This window comes from Herpailurus yagouaroundi, unplaced genomic scaffold (genome assembly GCF_014898765.1).
Source record: "Herpailurus yagouaroundi ecotype Mexico unplaced genomic scaffold, PumYag 246, whole genome shotgun sequence".
NCBI lineage: Eukaryota > Metazoa > Chordata > Mammalia > Carnivora > Felidae > Herpailurus > Herpailurus yagouaroundi.
The window spans coordinates 1585182-1604936 of record NW_024412463.1 but is presented as its reverse complement, the minus strand read 5'-3'; the positions used below and the strand labels follow the sequence as shown (position 1 = coordinate 1604936).

Sequence of the window (19755 nt, the reverse complement as noted above, 5' to 3'; positions counted from 1 at the left end):
CTCTGACTCCACGAACCTCTAGCCTCTTTAAAATAGCACTGCATCCCAGCCTCTAGTCCTCAAGATGTTACAAATATTGGGTTTCCATCTAGGGTCCCCAATTATATCTGCTTTGTGCCAGGCTCTTCTCGTATACAACAAAGTGATGTTAGGAGCCCTCTGGCCCTCTGAATCACTCGGCTAAGTTCAGAGGTCATCCAGCCGCCTTTCTTCAGGGCTCGCTGTACAGCCATTTCAGTGAAATGGCATATCCCATCCCATTCCTACCTGGCCCCCGGTTCCAAGTCCCTAGAGCTGTGAGTCTAGCTCGAACTGAGCGATGGAAGGGAAGGAGGGTGTGAAAGGACTCTGAATTGAATCTGAGATTGAAATTATTTCAAGTGCCCCTTGTTGAAACAGAACGCATACGCAGAAGAAGAAATACGTTGTAAGTACACAGCTGAAAGAATTTCCCCCAACTGAATATGCTCCTATACCCAGTGTCCAGACTAAGATACAGAACTCTACCAGACCCCCTAGAAAGCCACCTTGCACCCCTTCCCATCCCTTCCCCTGCTCAAGGACGACTATGATCCTGACATCTAACACCGTGGAGTCATTTTGTCTGGTTTCGAACTTTACGTGAATGGAATCATGCAGCGTGCACACTTTCATTTCTGCCTTCTTTCGCACAACATCACGGCCATGAGATTCATCTGTGTTGGGGGTAGTTGTGGCTCAGTGGTGGAGACTACTAGTTTAATTTGAGGCATTTTGATTTTTTTTAAGTTTATTCCTTTTGAGAGGGGGGGGAACGACCACAAGCAGGGAGGGGCAGAGAGAGAGAGAGAGAGACAGAGACAGAGAGAGAGAGAGAGAGAGAGAGAGAGAGAGAGACTCCCAAGCAGGCTCCATGCCATCAGCACAGAGCCCAATGCAGGGCTTGAACTCACGAACTGTGAGATCGTGACCTGAGTCGAAATCGAGAGTCAGATGCGGAACCAATGGAGACACCCAGGTGCCCTGAGGCGTTTTGAGCTTTAAAAGCTGAATTGAACCACCAGAGCCTGACAAGTCATGGAATTGCAGAAAGGTAGGTTAAGGAAACCCAACCCAAGAGAGCTGCACGATTTGGGGCGAATTACCTACCTTCTTGTGTCTCTTCATATAAAATGGGAATAACGTGGGTCCCTACCCCCTAAGGTCATTTTGAGTGTTCTCCTCTCTGGGGATGTGTCACTTAGGGTGTTTGGGCTGCAGGTAACCGAAAACTCAACTCAAAGTGGCTCACGCAGAAAGGAAGTGCCTGGTGCCTAGGGGGCGCTCTGTGAGAGCCTGCTGCTAGCTCTACTCCGGTCTCTACTGCCAATGCTAGAATACTGGGTAGTAGTTATCATAAAAAGAAAACAATTTCATAGTTGCACCTCAACGAGTCGGGACACATCACTAAACCGGTCTGACATGTGTCATCTCAGTGAACGTGCACATCGACCCTGACAAGCTAATACAATAATGCTCATTTGACAGACGAGGCAGCTGAAGGTCTGAGGGCGAAGCAGCTCCTTCCACAGACGGGGCTGATGGTGGAGCCAGGGACTCTCTCTGACCATGGAATCCTGCCCTTCTCTTTGCCCTTTGACCCGGTTCTCAGCCCCTGCTGGATCTAGCAGTCTTCCGGATGCTCTGGGGTGACTTCACCGGGCTGCCTTTGGCACGAACCCTGCTGTGTGGTGCTGTCTTTAGAACTTACCAGACTGTTTTCTGTGTTGATTTGCCCATCAACCTGATCACATGAGGCTCAGTCTTTCTGAGGTCTCAAGAAATGTGTGAATTACGAGGTGAGTCAGTCACACTCAGCAAACGGGTTCCAAGGTAGCTCTGTGGTGGTGTTATGGTGGCCGGGAATGGTGGGAGGGGGGCGGGTTGGGGCTGAAATTAGTCAACTGAGGTAATAGAATTCTCCCACTACAACTCACGAAATTGGTTCTGGCCAACAGGAACAGAAGAGGAACTTGCTAGAAGGACGCAAGGCACTTTGTAGCAATGGAAAGAGAGAAAGAACTTTCTGGAGGGAAAGCTCCCGAAGCAAGTTTGGAAAGGATTGGAAAGAGGATGCCCTGGGCGGGGAGAGGGGTGGGGGCTGGGGGGGTTGGTTGCATAAACTGGCTAGTACTCTCTTCTCTGAGGATGTGTCACTTAGGACGTTTTGGCTGCAAGTAACAGAAAACTCAACTCAAACTGGCTCACGCAGAAAGGAAGTTGGTAGGTAGGGCAATTCTGGGGCTGGTTGACTCAGAGGTTTAAGAATGTACTTGAGAACCCAGGTTCTCCTTCTTTCTTCCCTCTACCATCCACATATTAACTTCCTTTGAAAGCTTGTTCCCTCGTGCCTGCAAAATGGCTGCCAGTGGTAATCAGGCTGTAACGTGATTAACATCCAATAAAGGAAGAAAGAGAGAAAATGGCTTCCCTGGCTCGCTCTTAAGAGTAAGTGAGGATTGCGGCCAGAAATGCCCAGGAAAACTATCCAGGTGTCTCAGTGGCCCAGCTGGCTTGGGACTGTTCACCCCTGAATCAGTCATCGGCAAGAGACACAGCGGGTGACTCTTGGCCCCCCAGAGGACATTTGGCAATGTGGAGAGACATTTTTGGGCTGTGTTAGTGGCCTCTCAGGGGTGGAAGTCAGGGAAGTCAGGGAAGTCAGGCAGACGGATATCCTACAAGGCCCGGAACAGCCCCTCCCCTTCTTCACACACTACAGAAAATGATCTGTTCCAAATGTCAACGGTACAGAGGTTGGGGAACCTCTAGATAGACTAATCGGGCCCTCTCTGCACCTGGGGTACAATAATTGGTGGGGAGTCACCTACAGTGTCCATTGCAAACTTTTTTCAGAATTTTTTTGTCACTCCATTTGAGATGAAAATTTCAGAGAGGTTTTTTTTTTTTTTTTTTTTTTTTTTGGTGGTCCAGGTCATTTGCCCATTCAGAGGCAAAAAGAGTGAAACCCCCCCCCCCAAGAGTTCCCCCACAGGAAGATTGGGATCCTGGGACAGGAAGTGGGAAGGGATACTAAACAAGCAAAACAAAGCGAAAAAGCCCACTTCAATTTCTCAAAGAGTACTTGACTCTTGATGCTGCTGGAGGGGTCAAGTTTCATGTCTTGTCTGGAAACCCACAAAACTGCGGTGCACTTCCTCAGTGGTATTCCCCTCAAAGGCGAAGAGGGAGACACCCCAGAATGATAGGGGGAAGGGGGATAGCATGTAACCTCCTGGGATGGTATGGGGGAGGGGTGGGTTGAGGAAGAGTAAAACAGACATTAACTTGCCTTCAAAGATGGCTGCCATCAATTCTTCCCTTGAGACGTGGGGTCTAGTTTTCCACCCCCCTGAATCTGGACTGGCCACAACCTTGTGTCTGTTTGGACCAATCAAACACAGTAGAGTTGATGCTGGGCCATTTCTGGGCTTCCTGTCTCATGTAGCCCTGAGCCACCGTGGATGAAGTCCAGGCTACTCCAGTGAGAGAGCACTGAGACGCCACCTTGGACGTCCCATCCAAGTCAAGGTAGCATGGGCCCTGGTTTCCATCAGTCTGCAACTGGATGAGAGACCCCAAGTGAGAACCGCTCAGCTGAGCCTCGTCAACCCACAGAACTGTGAGTGATCATTAATTGTTTTTAAGCCACTGAGTTTTGGGGTGGTCTGCCCTGCATCAGTTGACCACCAAAACAATACATAATCTACCTAAATATAAAATAAATACACATATAATTAAGATTTTTCTATTTTAATGTTCACAAATATTCGATCAGAAGACACCATGCCGTTGGCTTTGAGGACGGAGGGTGTGCCGTGAGCCAAGCTGGTCTGTAGAGGCTGGAAAAGGCAAGGGAACGGATTCCCCCCGAGAGCCTCTAGAAGGAATGCAGATCTGCCAACACCTGGACTTGAGCTCCTTAAGACCCATTTTTTGGACTTCCGACATCCAGAAGTATAAGATCATAACTCTGTTGTTTTAAGCCACTAAATCTGTGCTAATCTGTTACAGCAGCCACAGGAAGCTACCATATCGCGCCCTGAGCATCTTACACAACAGAATCTTTCGGAATTCTCCCAACAACCCTATGAGGCAGGTCTTACTACCATTTTAGAATTGAGGAAGCTGGTACTCAGCGGGGTGAAGGGACTTCCTCAGGCCACACAGCTATTAAATGGCAGAGCCAGGGACATATGCTGACCTTGCCATTTATGGTTATGCTCACAAATACCATGAGTCTACGATTTATATTTCTTTTAGTTGTTCCAGTGCCAACACTGAGAAAGTCCCCATGAGCCATAATACGAAAACTGCAGTTTTGAAATTGCAAGGGTCATTGACTCATTCGTCTTTATTGTTATCAGCACCGAAGTATCTCATTTGAAAAGATGAACTTCGGGGCACCTGGGTGGCTCAGTCGCTTGGGCATCTGACTTCGGCTCAGGTCATGATCTAGCGGTTTGTGGATTCGTGCCCCACATCGGATTCTGTGTCTCCCTCTCTCTCTGTGTCCCTCCCCCGCTCGTGCTCTGCCTCTCTGTCTCAAAAATAAACAAACATTAAAAAAAAATTTGGAAAGATGAACTCTGCTTGGGGTTTGGGTGGGCCACAGGTACACCTGAAGCTGGAGTTCCCGGGCTGCCCCTTAACCGCCAGGCCACCGAGAGCAAGTCCCACCACCTGTCTGACCCCGTTTTCTCATCCGTAAAATGGGAATTATAAAAACACGCCTAAGTGCGCTAAGGGATGTCAAGTGTTCTGCACTTTGTCCATGTTGGTTTTGTGCCTTTTCGCCCCTCGTCTTGTGTTTCCTGGCCAAGCATTGGCGCCCGTTGACCCCTCCACCGTGGGGGACTGCCTGCAGCTTGTTGCTTATGGTTTCCAACCTCCAGCATCGGCTTCCCTGACTAGGGCCTGTGTGCTTGGCGTGCACACAGCAGGTCACGGGAGAAGCGCCTGAGAGGTGATGACGCTAGCCACAACCTTCCACCGTGGAGAGACGGGCGCTGTTCCTAAGAGTCCCGGCTTCCTTGCTGCTGCGCTAGACAATTCTGAAGGACGCTCCACATCGTCTCCCAAAGGTCCCCCCCGGGATTTGGGCCCCAGGTGCCCAGGAAGGGAACCAGCTCACTGACATGCCCTTTCCTGGCGGTCCTCCCTTCCCCATCTCCCTTTCCCACTCCCTGAGATTGTCTCCTGAAACTTGCATCTCGGGACCAGCAGTTACCATCTGTACGCCCTGGGTCTTACCATTTGCCCAGCTCCATGTGCCACCTTCCAGTTGCTAGCATCTGCATTCTTTCGCGGCGTGAGTTTGCACACCCACCCTCCCCCCATTGTTGGAGTCGAGCGGGCTAGAAGTGCTGGAGAATTCGTACTCCCTCCCCCAGCCCCCAGCAGCCAGCCATCAACCAGCGCCTGGAAGGAGGTGCTGTGTGGATATCCCGGTGCCCTGCTCCCTCAGGCACGGTAACTCCTAGGCACATGTTCTACACTGGCAGGATTAGACTTCAGCTGCCCACAGGAGTAACTGTCTTGATAACTTGCTCGACTTCCTTTGCCCTCCCTTCCCTGGCTCACTTTCCTCTTCCCTGTTGGTGTATCTTTCGCCTTCCAAGTAAATTACTTGTCCTTGAATCTTTGTCGCGGAGGGTTCCTCCGGGGAAACCACAAGGAAGACACAAGCTCGGCTTCTGGGGGTTTCCAGACTAAGATACCTATGGGATCCGATCGCAGTCTTGCTTTAAATCTCCCCAAAGAACAGGGCGGAACATGCCGTTTTTCAAGGAAACAGCACTCCTGTAGGAACTGCCTTTGGAGCCGAAGCTAGTGGCTCATTCACTGGGTGGAGAGCCCTCTTTCTACCCATGGCATTAACAAGCCTCACACCCTCCCCTTGGGTACATGATCGCCTCCTGTATTTCCCTTGAACTCCTTTGTTGAGTTTCAGGAAATTACGGAAACACGGGGGATACTCTGTTTGCAGCTTTGGAAATGCCCCTTGGGTCTCTAGCCAGTCTGGCTCAATACCCTCATTTGCCAAAACCAAATCTTGCAGAGCGGCTGATGGGAAATCCCACAGCAACTGTTCCCGCCACCATGACACTTTAGGTCATTTTCTAGATTTTCCTTCTTTTCTACAGGTGAGTATAAACGATGTTGGCTACTTGGGACTCTCCTGCATCCACCGCGGTCCCTTCTGGGCCAAGCTCCCTGCCATCCCGGAGCCCAACTACCCAGGCCTTGAGGGCTCCCTGTCCCGGAGGCTCCTGCTACACCCCTCGCCCACAGAGCACGTGACCTAGCACCAGCCAATCAGAGCAGTTGAAGTCCAATGGCCATCACGATGGGTTCAGGGACGCCCGCAATACATCGGTGCAAGCTGATTTCATCTCAGGGTTTGGTTGGTAGCTGGCGGGAGGGAGCTATCTCCAGGGAGCTTGGAGTGGTTGGGACCCTGGCAAATGAGCTTGACTTACTGACCATCTCAGTTCCAAAGGAGTTTTTGATGTCCTTTTTTTTTTTTCTTCACCAAACACTGCCCCCTACTGTATTATTTTGCATTTCCCTGGAGAACGGATTCCTTCATGGTACTTTTGAGCAGAGTCGGTAACTTTCCAGTCACTTCTTGTTTTAAAAAGCTCAGCCTAGGGGCGCCTGGGTGGCGCAGTCGGTTAAGCGTCCGACTTCAGCCAGGTCACGATCTCGCGGTCCGTGGGTTCGAGCCCCGCGTCAGGCTCTGGGCTGATGGCTCAGAGCCTGGAGCCTGTTTCCGATTCTGTGTCTCCCTCTCTCTCTGCCCCTCCCCCGTTCATGCTCTGTCTCTCTCTGTCCCACAAATAAATAAAAACGTTGAAAAAAAAATTTAAAAAGCTCAGCCTAAAATAGTTCCAAAAGCTGAGCAAATCCCTGATTTCAGTCTTGTACTACTAAGGATATCAGGTCAGCTGCTGTAATAAAAGCCGAAATGACTGGCTTGAACAAAATGAAAGTTTAACTTTCTCTCGTGAAACAGTCCAGGGGTCAGTGTCCGGTAGGCCACAGTGGTTCTACCTGGTGAGGGTTTCAGATTCTTACTATCTTGTTCAGCACCCTCGACACGTGACTTCCACTCTGAGGTCTAAAAGGGCTGCCTGAGCTCCCGCCATCAAATCCGTATCCCTTCCTACGAGTGAGACAAGGAGAGGGAGAGGCCATTTCTGTTCCCTACAACTGCACAACCCAGAAGCTTGCGGTCACACAGTAGGGGATGCAAAGCCCTGGTCTCCAGCCTCCTCCTCTGTGCACTCCATTCAGTGACCTGTGTGGACAACACCAACGGGCTCTCATGCCTGCTGGCTTCTGATTGGGTTTGACCAATGAGAGACATTGGCAAGAGATAGGAAGAAGGAAGCAGAGAAGGTCTGGGTATTTATTGCCCAGCTGTCCCGTTGGGTCACCAGGGGCTCCTGTGTCCCTCAACTGAAGGTCACAAGTCCTTCAGACTCCCTCTCCATAGGGCTCCTTCTCTCCAGATCTGGCCCTTCAGGCCTAAGTGATAACAACTCCACCGTTTCTATCTAGGGGTTGGAGCCCCCCCTCCCCCCCCCCCCAGTTACTACCTGGTGGTAACATGCCCTCTGTTATTAGCCTTGGGGTGTTGCAGTGTCCCTGCGGGTTCCCTACACCCCATCCACACCTTCATTTACAGTTTATTCTTACAATTCTGCTCCTGCCGGGACCCTGGCTGATGTGAGTTCTCTTAACAATCCCAAGCAGTAGATGCCTTTATCATCATCCTGATGTTCCAGATGAGACACTGAGGGACAGAGAGTTGAAGTGAGCTAGGTCACAGAGCCACTCAATGGTGACACCAGCATTTGAACCAAGGCAGCGTGGCTCTGGCAACCACCTTCTTTTTCCTTTTGCTTTTTCAAGTTTATTTATGTATTGAGAGAGAGAGAGAGCGCACAAGCAGGGGAGGGACAGAGAGAATGAGAAAGAATCCAAAACAGGCTCCATGTGGTCAGTGCAGGACGTAACAGGCTGAAGTCAAGAGTCGGATGCTCAACCACCTGAGCCACCCAGGCGCCCCTCTGGAAACCACATGCTTCACCACTGCCTGAGACTTGCTTTCTTAGAAACGTGAGGGGAGAAGGACCAGGTTGTGGCTTAGCCCTCAGGTCACCAGAAACTTGCTAAGGGTCTCTGTTCCTCATATTTTTGGTGAAGGGCCGGACCCATCGAGGCGCTGCAAACCCGAATGCTGTGGGGGCCAAAAAGTGACGTCAGCGAGGGAAGTGGGCTGGGTCATTGCCACAGAGAAAAATGCTTCCTCCTTTTTTTATTTTAACTGTAAAAAAGTGTTTATTTATTTTTGAGAGAGAGAGAGAGAGAGAGAGAGGGAGGGAGCATGAGTGGGGGAGGGGCAGAGAGAGCGGGAGACACAGAATCCAAAGCAGGCTCCACACTATCAGCACAGAGCCCGGCACGGGGCTCGAACCCGCCAGCCGTGGGATCATGACCTGAGCCGAAGTCAGACACCCAACCGACAGCCACCCAGGCGCCCCTCCCCTTTTTTTATTGTAAACATTCGGCCCCTTGTCTATCTTTCCTCGCCTCGCTAGCATAGAGAATCAGGCACAGAGCTACATCATGTAGATTCCGCCCTTGGCTGACAGTAACAGAGACTTGACTCCAGTGACTTAAACAAATTAGAGATGCATTTCTTTCACATAGAACCAGGCTGGAGGTGAGCATCCTGGCAGGTGTGGAAGCCCCGTGATGTCGTCGGGGCTCCCCTCCTTGAGGTCACAAAACGGCTACTTGAGTTCCAGCCACGTTTGCGTCGTAGGGAAAATGGAGGAGGATGGCAAGACGCCAAAGGCCTTTCTTGGAAGCCCCAGCATCAGCTTAATTTACAACACACTGGCCACTCCACTGCAGCACTAGGGACGTGTCATGTCGGACTGTTCAGCAGCATCCCTGCCTCTACCCACTAGATGTCAGTAGTCTCCCCCTCCCCAGTTGTGAACTAAAAATCATCCCTGATTGAGAAACATTAGGGCGTGGTTGATGGGGGGTGGGAGAGAGGGGAGGGTGGGAGGGAGGGGAGGGTGGGCGATGGGCATGGAGGAGGGCACCTGTTGGGATGAGCCCTGGGTGTTGCACAGAAACCAATTTGACAATAAATTTCACATTAAACAAAATAAACCTAGCTAACTCTAAAAAAGAGAGAGAGAGAGAAATTAGGACACTCATGGAGTCCAGAGAAGCTGGGCAATGTGATTTTTGAATATACCGTCCATCGCCCGTCATAGTGTAGGAGTTTCTGTTAGTAAGAAAGAAGGGGAGACTGGACATCTGGGTGGCAAGTAACAGTCTTTGTCTCAAGAGAATGTGTTCGCTTTCCTCTTATTTCTACTAAAAGAGAAACGGTGACAGAAGAATGATGACAGGCAGTGTTAATGTCAGGGGTAATAGAGGATGGTGGGGACTGTGGCGAACTGAGAACAAAAGCTCCCAACTAAAAGGGGTGCTTTCCAGCTTTGTTACTGAAAGGGAGTATGGGATCAGAGTCACTAGAGCTTCTGGTTTTATCCAGAAAAGCTGGAAATCCAGGTTTTTATGTGCACCCCCCCTCCCCCTTCGTATGCACCGGCAACTAGTTCAATTTTTACAAAGGTTTTTTACAAGTGATATTTACAGGATGATACTTTGCAGTGACTCAGGTCATGATCTCATGGCTCATGAGATGGAACCCCGTGTGGGGCTTTGTGCTGATAGTGTGGAACCTACTTGGGATTCTCTCTCTCTCTCAAAACAAATAAATAAACTTAAAACAAAGCGTATTATGAAAAGTCTCGAACATACACAAAAATAGAATCATGTAATTAACATCTCAGCATCCAGCTTCAATAATTACCCACATTTCGCCCATCTCATTTTTATTCCTTCTCCTCAGTTTGCGCGAGTATTTTAAAGCAAATTTAAAGCAGGGACCTTGTCATTTCACCAGTCATTATTGGATAATCACATTTTTAATGAAATCGCCTAAGGGCCTTCTGGCTTTGCCATTCTGAGCTTTACTAACTGATTCTCTTCCTTGTCTCTGGATCATCCTCCCTCTCCTCCTCCTTTTACACAAACAGACACACAAACACCAAAATACACACGAACCAACTCACATAACATCGCACAGGCATCCCGGCACACAGACACCCATAGAAGCACACACACGCACACACTCCTCAACCGCCTCTTGTGGGGAATAAAGCACACGTCTCGAATGTAGACCTGCCAGGATTTTAAACTGGGCTGGAATCCGTGCCTGCCTGATTCCCACCCACATCCTGCCATGTCCCTCTTTTGTGCAAAACAGGGAGAGCGATTCTAACTTGCCTCCGACAAGGATGCAGGGAGGGACGCAATGAAAGGATTCCACACTCCAAGTTTTAAAGTACTTAATCTATCACAGTGACAATAGCAGCCACGATGAGGCGATTCGCAGCCGCGCAGGAAGTGCAGCGTAAACAAAGAGGCCCAGAAAGGGCTCTGATGGTCCTCGTCTTCGGATTCCAGACCATCGGAGACCAACAGCCCTCCTGTCCCTGAAGCCTCACGCTTGCTGTCTATTAATACATGAAAATGTGTTGGCAGCCTGGCAGGGGAAGAGGTTCAAAATCCAAACTCTGAACTCAAGCCATTAAGGGAGACAGATATTTTGTAGCTCAGTTCCTAAATTAGAAGATGATTTCTGGGTGTTTAAATATCTCCCTTTATCTCTGTACTGTTTATGCTGCTGCTGACACAGCGCTAGGCCCCGGGTGGGGCTTGGGGTCAAGGGGAGGCCGGGTGATACATTCTTTGGGTGCGTCCTTGGAGATGTCCAAAGAGGCCCCGGGCTCCTGCCACGCTCTGCCGAGGACACTCCCAAAATACCCAGGGACAGACGCTATTTTTGAGGTTCAGCTTAAAGGCTGCCTGTGGCCCCCACGTAATCTGGTTTCACTTTGAGCCTGCTTTTAAACAGCTCCTGACTTTGCCTTTTGTTCTTCTAGGAAACTCGGTTTCTCTTGGGGTTGCTTGAGTAAAATGTGAATTAGGTTCAGTCCTTCTGGCCTTTTCTGGAGGACCAAACCTTATTTTGATGTTAAAAAAAAATTTTTTTTTTTTAATCCTTTATTGTTTCTTTCCTATGACTGAGTAGAGAGGACGGTGGTTAAGTGCTTAAGATAAAAACTTCAGATACTGGCTTTCAAAAATCTAACTTTTCCCGAGAGGGTATGAATTTATCATTCCTAAAGGTCGGTTTCTGGCCTACAGTCAACAGAAAAGGAGGAATTTTCATTTCCTGTTGTTCTGCTGTTTAAATACATATTAGAGGTCAATGCCCTTTGACGACAATTTCAGCTGTAAGATATTCTGAAGTTAAGACGTGGCCATTTTTACTTCTGCAAAGAGAGCAAGATAATGAGGACGATGTAGGAGCGTAAGCGCTGCCTTGATTTGAACACTGTGTGCCCAGCACTGTGCTGAGCTTGCACTCACGGATCTCATTTAATCTTCTCCACAGCCCTGTGAAATATGCGCAGTTGTTATCCCCATGGCGAGGATCGCCACCTCTTCCAGGAAGCCCTCCCTGACGCCAGCACCGTGCCCTCACTCCAGGCTGCATGCTCCGTCCTTTGGGCCACTGGCCGAGGGCTCTTGCCATGCTCTTTGAAAATGACTGGGTTTCATGTCCTTGAGAGTAGAGCCCATGTCTTATTCCGCGTTTGTATCCTAGGAGACTAGCACATAGTAGGCATATAGTTAACACTTCTTGAATGAATTGAATGAGACCTTGGGCAGATTCCCTAATTTCTCTGAGCTTTACTTTTCTCCTCTCTAAAATTGGGCTAACCACACTAATAACAGTGAATATTTATTGAGCCTTCATGTGCCAGATGGCTGGCTGCTCTCTCAGTGCGTTCCCCATTAACAGACCCTGATTTCCTTCTGGGCAGTAATGTGTCTCCCATGCAGCTAGGGGAGAAGCAAGCAGAAGTTGGTGGGTGGAGCTGATAGTTGGCAGGTACACACCCTTGCTTCCTTCTTCATCCTGACTGGAATGTGGACCTGATGGCTGGTACTCTGGCAGCTGTTCTGGTTCATGAGGCAATCTTGAGGCTGGTGGAGCAAAAAAATAGAAGTCTAGGACTCTGATGACTGTTCATCATCCCAACCCTGGACACCACACCTTTTGATTTCTTGCGTACGTGTGTACAGGGACAGGGAGGGAGAGAGGGCGCTCCACCTTGTTTAAGTCACTTATTTGGGTTTCCTGTTTTGTATAGCCAGATCTAATTCTAACTGACAAGATTTGGTCTGACCCCTGTTAAGTGCTTATTATGCGTTCAGTTAATCCTCACAATGACACTTTCCATCATTCTTATCACTTTTATTTTATAGATGAGGGAGCAGCGGCTCAAAGCGATTTGAAATAGGCGTTCTGCCTCCAGAGCCTGTATGCATAGCTACCATATTATGCTGCCTGTTTTACGATGCTCTTGTGATGGCTGTGGGAGCGCTAAGGACACCGTACTCACTGGACACATATTCACTCTCTCCTCACCTACCGATTCACTTATGAATTCACGTATTTAATTAACAAACATTTACAAGGAGCCAACTCAATAGACTTCTGTTAGACTTGGGTGTTGCGAAACAGCCGGGATGCTTTTCTGCCCTCCAGGAGCCCCTCAGCGTGGGGTTCTATTGTCAATACTTTCCAGGGACATGGTCCCATATACAGTGATGCACTGTGCAACCCCAAGGGTACGGAGCTGGGATGCCGATCTCGGACTCTGGGTTCCTCCCTGGGTGCCCTTTCGTCTGCTCCCTGCGATGTCTCCGTTTGTTCCCAGACCCCTTTTACTGTTCGTTGATGCTGTTCTGTCTTTCAGGCTAGAAGTGTTTCTCAGATGTCAGGGACTCTTTGGAGCTCTTTTCATATTTGAGGAGAGGCTCTAAGAACTGTCTGGAAGCTGCATGTGTTTCCCTGTAATGTGGCTGGGCAGTGAGCCAGCTTTTTCACTCTGGGACCCGAATGTCATTATCGATCAGACTTTTTGCTGAGTGGGCCCACTTCTACTTCTCCACAGAGGGCTCTCCAGGGTTCCTGCTGGAGCCAGGCTGCCTGTGTTCTAGAAGCTGATTAGGAAAGGGAGCTGGGTCTGACCCTTTTGTTTTTTAGCTCCTTGCCTCGTCCCTAGCTTCAGCAATGGCTGATGTCCCAGTGCCCACCTCTTCTCTATCCCAATGTCTGCAGAACGTGGCCCCCAGACCTCTGCCAAGAGGGAGGGGCAGTCGCCTGGCTCTACCGACTGGCTGGGGGATTGGGTGCCTTACACCAACTTCTAGCCGAGGCCCCTATGCTCAGTCTGGCCCTGTCCCCTACCTTCAGAAGCATCTGGGCCACCAAGATAGTATTTTTTATTTTTTATTTTTTTTTAATTTTTTAATGTTTATTTATTTTTGAGACAGAGAGAGACACAGCATGAACGGGGGAGGGGCAGAGAGAGAGGGAGACACAGAATCCGAAGCAGGATCCAGGCTCTGAGCCATCAGCCCAGAGCCCGATGCGGGGCTCGAACTCGCGGACCGCGAGATCGTGACCTGAGCTGAAGTCGGACGCTTAACCAACTGAGCCACCCAGGCGCCCCAAGATAGTATTTTTTAAATGGAAGACATGACTTATTGAAAAAAATGGTTAAATTTAATTTTGTTCATTTAACAGGAGAAAAAGAAATGACAATGAAGGAATTTTCAAAATTCAAGTCAAACAAACTTTTATCCCAGGGCGCCTGCATGGTTCAGTCTGTTGAGCATCCGACTTTTGAGTTGGGCCCAGGTCATGGTCTCATGGTTCATGAGATTGAGCCCCACGTCGGGCTCTGTGTTGACAGCATGGAGGCTGCTTGGGATTCTCTCTCTCTCCCTCTCCCTCTCTGCTCCTCTCTTGCTCATGCCCTCTCTCTCCTCTCTCTCTCTCAAAATAATAAACATTAAAAAAAATCTTTTATCCCTAGAAGTATTTAGTTTTTTTCTAAAGTTGAGGAAAAGTGATATAAAAATAATAAGATAATTGCAGCACTTTTGAAATTATTTCTGTTTTGAAGTGAATTATGTTGATTTTTGCTAAGATGATAATGCTGGTCCACTTATTCTTCAACAATATTTAAATATTTTTTAATATTTTTGAGAGAGAGAGAGAGAGAGAGAGAGAGAGCATGAGCATGAGCATGAGCAGGGGAGGGGCAGAGACAGAGGGAGACACAGAATCTGAAGGAGCTCCAGGCTCTGAGCTGTCAGCACAGAGCCCAATGCGGAGCTTGAACTCATGCGAGATTATGACCTGAGCTGAAGTTGGACGCTTAACTGACTGAGTCACCCAGGCGCCGCCCGCCCCCCCCACTTTTAAGATTTTTTTTTCTTTTAGTTAAAATTGAGGTATAACATAACTAAAACGCTTCTTACATAAATTTGCACCTGGGTAATCACCACTCATTTCTAGAACATTCAACTCCCACCCCCCAATTCCCCTTGCCTTTCTAGTCTATTCCCCGTCTCCCTCCCACCTGACATAACCCGTGTTGTGACTTTTATCACTAGAGATTAGTTTTGCTGATTCTCGAATCCTGTATAAATGGCATTATACTGTATGTATTCCTTGGGCCTGGTTTCTTCTGCACAGTATGTGAGATTCATTCACGGTGTTGGGTGTGTCAGTAGCTTTCTTTTTCATTATTTTAGCCTGTATCTCCTATCTATCATCTCTCTCTATCTGTTCTTCCTCTGTTATAATTTATTTATCCATCTGCTGTTGAAAAACACCTGGGCCATTTCCAGCGTAGGGCTGTCGTGGCTAAAGCTGCTATGAACACTCTGGAACCTGACTCTGGGTAGGTATGCGTCCACCCTTGTCTAGGGTAGGCATGGGGCCCCAACTTGGAATCCACGCAGGGTCTGCCCTTGTTATGTTGTGAAGGTCGCGTCAGTTCTTCCTGGCTTCCCCCATTGCGGGCTCAAGCACCCAACTGCCCACTCGATGTCTCCAGTTAGACGTGTTACCGACCTTGACATCTCAACCTTAACATGCCCCATCCTGGAGGGCACCTCCATCCCAAGCCAACCCTAGGCCCCTTCCCAGCCCAGTCAACACTGTCACCACCTACACGTGAGCCAGAGGTCAGGCTCCAGCCTTCCCTTGGCTTTACTGCCCCTTCTGGTGCCACATCCAACCCCGGATTCCAACTTGGACCTCTCTTTTAAGCCTGTCCACTCCTCACCATCTCCATGGCCACGGCCAGGTCCAGTCCACCTTCTCTCTCCTGTAGAAAACTGTCCAGTCTCCTACTCGGTCTCCCTGCTTCCAATTTGCTTTTCTCCAACAATTTCTCCCAAACGATCGCAAGATGTTCTTAAAATCTGAATTGGATCGTGTTCTTTGGAATGTCTTCCCACTGCATTTGGACCCAAGACTAGTCTCCTAAATGGTGGTCTACAAGGCTCTGGAGCATCTGGCCACCACCTGTAACATATGTCATCTTTCCCAGGCACACTCTTAATCCTTGGAATTTACACGCCCCCTTTTTTTTTTTTTTTTTTTTTTTTACCTTGGGGCCTTTTGTATATGCTATTTCCTCTAGCACCCAGTTATTAGACCCTTCCTTGTCCTTTTAATATGTTTTTTGCCTGTATGAGCAAATACGAATATATATTCTTTCCCCTTCACTCCCTTAAAATGTTACAAATGAGACATGCCGAACACGTGGTTCTGAAAGTTGTTTTGTTTTCTTAGGAAACCCTGGCATGAGCTTCACTTACCTGCTCACAGCCACCTCCTTCTTTTATACCAGGGAACACTGTCTCGGGCAGATGGACTCTCATTTATTCTACTCTCTATCAGTAGGCAGTTTCCTATTTTTTTTTTTTTTTGCAATTAAAAGCAAGATATATATATATATATATATATGACTATATATATATATATATATATGACTGTATATATATATGTCATTTAGTGTATGTATCGGCGAACCCGTAAAATAAATGATTAAAAGTAGAATTGTCAGGGTAACAATATGGGCATTTTACATTGAATGGATATTGCTAAAGTTTGTTGTTTTTTTTTTTTTTAATGTGGAGTGGCTCATTTTCTTTTTTAATGTTTCCTTGTTCATTTTTGAGAGAGAGAAAGAGCATGAGCCCGGGGAGGGGCAAAGAAGGAGAGAGAGAATCCCGAGCAAACTCTGAGCTGTCAGAGTAGACCCCAGTGTAGGGCCCCATCCCACAAACCAGGAGATCATGACCTGAGCCCAAAGCAAGAGTTGGTCACTTAACTGACTGAGCCACCCAGGCGCCCCACTCATTTTCTGATCCCAATACAGTGGATTGTCAAACTGGGATTTTTGCCAATCTAATGGGGAGGAACATGGTATCTCATTTCTCTTATTATGCATGAAATTGAACATCTTTTCATACCTGACAAGCCATTTGTTTTTCCTTCTCTGTGAACAGTCTTTTTTGCCCATTTACCTACTGAGTTGTCTGTGGTTTCTTTCTCATTAATTTTTTGGAGCACTTTGTATGTTAAGTAAATTAGCCCTTTGTGATTAGCCCAAATAAGCCCAATTTGTCTTTTGGCATTTCATCTAGTAAGGTTATTTTTAGCCATAAATATTGTTTTTAACAGTTTTAGGCTGTTAAATTTGTCCATCTTTCATTTTAGGACATTTGGGCTTTGCTTCATTATTGAAAACGTCTTTTACAGTCTGAAGTTCCAAAACACTTAATACCTGGGTTATTTTACTACATCTGTGGTTTCACTTTATATGTTCAAGTCCATGATCTACTGGGAGTTTGTCCTGGCTGAGGTGTGAAGTCAGGAATCCACCTTGATTTTTTTTTTTTTCATCTGTGACTATTTGGTTGTTTCTTCTGATCCGTCCTGTCTCACTTCCGCTCTGACCAACCTAGTCAAGGTATCTTCTAACTCAGCCCGTTGTCTGTGGCTTTCGCAGAATTGACTGCAGTCTGTAAGTTGAAAAACATCTGGGTGCCTCCCCCCCGCCGTCTCTCTAAGATGTTAGCTCCTTGAGGGCTGGGACAATGTCTGCCTTGTTCACCACCACGTCCCCAGCAGCTGGCAAGGTAGGTGTCTGTGGCGGTGGAGGCGATGTGGCGGCAGCATCTGTTGTTCCTTCTGGCATCAGCACTCCCATTTTCTTTTGGGCAAAACCCACACAGCCAGGGTCCCCTGGTCCACCTGGTTTGGGCAGTGTAAACCCCACCTCTGGCTTCAGGAACGGGGTGTGACCAATCAGTGGTCCACTCCCTGGTGATTGGCTGGGGCGGGCACATGACCCCAACTGAACCAATGATATAAAACCTCGGGACTCCCAGGCAGCATTGAGAGGGAGGCATCCTTCTCAGATTCCCTTCCAGTGTTTCCTAAAGCTTTTGACTTTATGGGACAAAGGCACCAGGCTCCTCACCTGGAAAAAAAAAAAAGAAAAAAAAAAAAAAAAAAGAAAAATCCCAGGCGAGGCAACTCCAGTTTCTCTCCCCTGTTGATCTTAAAAATAAAAGAATAGTGCAATTCCACATCTGGGATCTTTCAGTTAAAGAGAAGCTTCCATTTCTTTCGATCCAACAAATTTTCTTGAGCACTTATAAAGTGTAAGACTTGAGCTGAATTCTGGGGCCGGCCTCAATTCCTGATGGTGATTCTTTGCAGATACAGCGTGCTTCTAAAAATTTCTTGAATTAAAATAACATATATTAGAACTTTTAAAATAGAAAAAATATAAAGGCAAAACAAAGTTCAAATAACCCTTATTGACATTTAACAAAAAATATAAGTAATACTTGTACATGATTAGAAAAGTGATGTCATTCAGAAAGGCTCAAAAAATAGCACTCAGGTGTACACAAATCACCCTCAAATTCAGGGAACTGAAATAACCTTAAAAAAATTTTTTTAACGTTTATTTATTTTTGAGAAACAGAGGGAGACAGAGTGCAAGCAAGAGAGGGGCAGAAAGAAAGAGAGAGACAGAATCGGAAGCAGGCTCCAGGCTCCGAGCTGGCAGCACAGAGCCCAACGTGGGGCTCGAACTCGCAAACTGTGAGATCATGACCTGAGCTGAAGGCGGAGGCTCAACCGACTGAGCCGCCCGGGCGCCCGTGAAATAATTCACCTTTTTAAAGCTCACGCCTTAAAAAGATGGCATCAAGTTTATTCCCTTCTTAACACTTTCCCGTGGTTGCTTGTGGCAACCTTTTATGCATACACAAGAATATTTACATGTGTATGCCAAAATATTGCTTTGCTCTTAATTTACCACAGTGATTCCAACATGCGTTCTGTTCTACCCCTTCATTTTGTCATTTAATAGTGTCGGTAGGAAAATGGACAAGGGACCCAAACACACAGTTCACAGAGAAGGAAATACAAATTGCCCATAAACATATGAAAGGGTGTTCAACCTCCTTTACAATGAGAAAAAAGTACACAGAGAGATCATTTCTCACCTATCAGATTGGCAGAAATCCAGAAGTCTGATAACACCCTGTGTTGGCAAAGCTGCGGGACGAGAATCACTCTTGTACCTGTCGGTGGAAGTGAAAACTGGCACAATCCTACGGAGGGCGATTGGACTGTATCTATCAAAGTGACAAATGTATATGTCTTCTGCAAATGTTTCCTTCAGATAATCTTGCTCAAGCACAAGATGATATATACCTGGAGTCATGTTCAGAATAGAGGTTTTTATAAGGGAAGCTCTGTGTAGGCTGGGACCCTCCTGGTCTTGCTCACCTCTGGGTCCCCAGCTCCCACAACAGTCCCCTGTAAATAGATATCCCAGAGACGACACTCACTCAACATCCATACTCTCTCTGTTTTCTCCAGCCTCCCTTGCAATTAGGTTACAACCGTGCGGCTCATTTCTGTCTAACGGGATGGGCAAAAGTGATGTCAGCTCCCGGCCCAGTCTTTAAAAACTGCCGTTAGAAGGGTGCCCGGGAGGCTCAGCTGGTCGAGCCTCCGACTTCGGCTCAGGTCATGACCTCACGGTCCGTGGGTTCGAGCCCCATGTCGGGCTCTGTGCTGACAGCTTAGAGCCTGGAGTTTGCTTCGGGTTCTGTGTCTCCCTCTCTCTCTGCCCCTCCCCTGCTCATGCTCTGTCTCTCAAAAAATAAAACGTTAAAACAAATTTAAAAAACATAAAAACTGCCATTAAGCCTTCTAGCTCGCTCTGCCCACCGTGTCCACCTCCAAGACCACCTGTTCTAGACGGCAACAAGGTGAAGGGTACTCAGCCTGCACCATGATGCGAAAGCAAGAAATAGACCTTGGCCGTATTAAGTCACTGCGGTTTGGGGGTTTGTTACTGCAGCTTTGCCTCTTTCAACCTGACTAAATTGTGGGTGCTCAATCCACCCTCGTCGAGTAAGTGTGTGCTGTGTACCTGTGCACGCAGATGGTGAGAGTGATCGCAGGCTAAGCTTTCAACAGGCAGACAGTGCAAATGGGCTTCCAGAAAGTTTGCATCGATTTATACTGCCACCAACGGGCGTAACAGTAGGTCACACATGTAGCTCCCACTCCGTTCCAGCTACTAGGTTAGGTGTTTGGTACCCGGGACGTACACATGCCCTCACAACAGCTCTGCGGTGGCAGGCACGATTACTGTCTCCCTCCAACTG

General features: G+C 47.9%; 1 long non-coding RNA gene across 1 annotated transcript; it reads left to right on the top strand.

The window, feature by feature from the left end:
* Positions 1-1364: 1364 nt before the first annotated feature.
* LOC121019970 (uncharacterized) lies at positions 1365-4513 on the top strand. The gene is made up of 3 exons (XR_005785840.1): positions 1365-1817; positions 3467-3640; positions 3797-4513. It is a non-coding gene; the product is annotated as an uncharacterized LOC121019970 (long non-coding RNA).
* The last annotated feature ends 15242 nt before the right edge of the window (positions 4514-19755 follow it).